The 2,214-nt window shown below is 48.5% G+C and overlaps 1 long non-coding RNA gene across 1 annotated transcript in view; it reads right to left on the bottom strand.

The window, feature by feature from the left end:
* LOC103582703 overlaps positions 1–1,324 on the bottom strand; it is a 9,450-nt gene extending 8,126 nt beyond the window's left edge. Inside the window, exon 1 of the long non-coding RNA XR_549780.1 lies at positions 1,237–1,324. This is a non-coding gene — a long non-coding RNA (uncharacterized LOC103582703). The remainder of the gene's footprint in view (positions 1–1,236) is intronic.
* Positions 1,325–2,214: the final 890 nt, after the last annotated feature.

The following is a 2,214-nucleotide window of genomic DNA, read 5'->3' as shown; positions in this document are numbered from 1 at the left end:
CAATATCCTGTGTCGCTACGGACTCTGCAGAGAGGACCCCCAAGAACAGGGCCCTCCCCAGATGCACCCCTAGGACCTGGGACTTCCCAGCCTCCAAAACTGTAAGAAATACATGTTTTCATAAATTACCCAGTTTCAGGTATTCTGTCATAAGCAACAAAATGTCTAATACCAAAAAATACAGTCTAGAACTTGTAAATTCCTTCAACTTCAGGGAATACTAGCAATTAAGTTTCAGGCAACTATTTAGGGGTTTTGTTTTAAAAATTAATAATGGAAATATTCTCCTTGTTAAGGAGGAAGAAACGCCCCACACCTGAGGCCATGGAGCTGCCTCCTGTAACTGAAGCATCCCCCTTACTCGGCCCCGGGAGGCCCTATCATAGACTCCATGGTTCTCAAAGTGTGGACCCCATACCCCAGCAGACCTACCCCAGACCTCCTAAAGGGGAAGGTCTGGGGTGGGCCCCAGTGCAGGAGTTAACAATATACCACCCTGGCATATTGACTATTTGAGTTAAAGGGACCTGAAAAACAGCAGGGACAAGAAGATCACTCTGACTTTCACTCTGTTTCTTAAAAGCAGAAGATAAAATCTGATGTGAGATCAACATTCTTATCAAGGATGGGAAGTTGAGGCCAAGAGAATTCTGTACAAACAAACCCTGTGAAATTAACGTTTATCTGCCTAGTCACTTCTCTACCCAATGAAACACTCCAGCCCCACCCCTTTGTCTCACCACATTCTCCCAGCTTACCAGTCTTTGTCCAATTCATTAAAAAAGTACTGACTCTGACTGCTCTCTGGGTCTTCATTTCCTTTGAGGGTTCCCATGCCACATGACACTTATATTAAATAAATGTGTATGCTCTTCCGCTATTAATCTACTTTACGATCACTTAATTTGTGGCCCAGCTGGGCCCCTAAGAGGATGGAGATGCAGTTTTGAGGCCCCTACACCAGCAACCTGTGTTTATAAACCCTCAGGGGAGGAGGAACCCCCAGTAGAAGAAGGTGAGCCCACAGGCTTTGGGTTCAGACAGGGGCTCCAGATCCCAAGGCTGCCACCCGGCAGGGAACAAACACCTCTGGGCAAACAGCTTGGCCTATTTTCTTCTCTATCTCGTCAGCTGGAGAACCATGTGATCCATGTGATCCAGGGCATCCCTATAGGTGGGGTGGGGAAGACACGCCGGGCCATGACTGGGACCCGGCACCCCATCCCGAGGACTTACCCACGCGCACTCTGCTGAGGGGAGGGCTGTGGCTGCAGACAGGAAGTCCCCTGCTGTCCTCAGTGCTCACAGGCATCTCACCGGGAAAGGAAAGGGAGCAAGTAGACTGGAGACACCTAAGGATGAGGTAATGGTGAAAATGAAATTAAGTATAGTCGTTTAGCCGCAGCCATCCTGTGACCTCTCAGCCATCCATATCCACGTTTCCGTCACAAACTAATAAAGCCCACGACTGGTTGCCGTACCCACGAAAAGCAAGTTGCTCCAGTGGTTTTTCACGATGTGTTTTCCAAATTCGGGGACTGTTTTGGAAGGTCACCTGAAATTTAGTTCCCAGGTGACTCCTGCAGTGGCCTCAGAACTGCCCCCATCTCTCCTGCTCCCCAGGCCTTGGAAGCCCGGCCCCCAGGGCTGCTCCCGCCCCTCCTCGTCTCCCTGCTCTTCTGCCCACCTCAGCCTGAGCCCCTGCACTGCCGACGGTGCTCTTCCAGCCCTGTGTGGACTTGGCCTGCTGCAGAAAGGAACAGTGTGGAACCAACGGTCATGTGAATGGAGCACGTGACAGACACACCACGCAGTGACTTCCTTCCCACTTAATCTCCACAACAAATCTGAGGCTAACAACTTCAGATGGAACTGCCATCAATCCAGCAATCCCACTGCTGGGTATATACCCAAAGGAATGGAAATCGCCATGTCGAAGGGATACCTGCACCCCCATGTTTATTGCAGCTCTATTCACAATAGCCAAGAGTTGGAACCAACCTAAATGTCCATCACCAGACCACTGGATAAGGAAAATGTGGTACATACACACAATGGAATATTACTCAGCAATATAAAAGAATGAAATTCTGCCATTCACAGCAACACGGATGAACTTAGAGAAAATCATATTAAGTGAAATAAGCCAGGCACAAACAAAGAAATACCATAAGTTCTCACGCATAAGTGGGAACTAAAATAATAAACATATAA

The sequence above is a fragment of the Galeopterus variegatus genome, unplaced genomic scaffold (genome assembly GCF_000696425.1).
Source record: "Galeopterus variegatus unplaced genomic scaffold, G_variegatus-3.0.2 Scaffold17452, whole genome shotgun sequence".
In the NCBI taxonomy this organism is placed as follows: Eukaryota; Metazoa; Chordata; class Mammalia; order Dermoptera; family Cynocephalidae; genus Galeopterus; species Galeopterus variegatus.
Note: the sequence above shows the minus strand (reverse complement) of the source record. Positions and strands in the feature narration are given on the sequence as shown.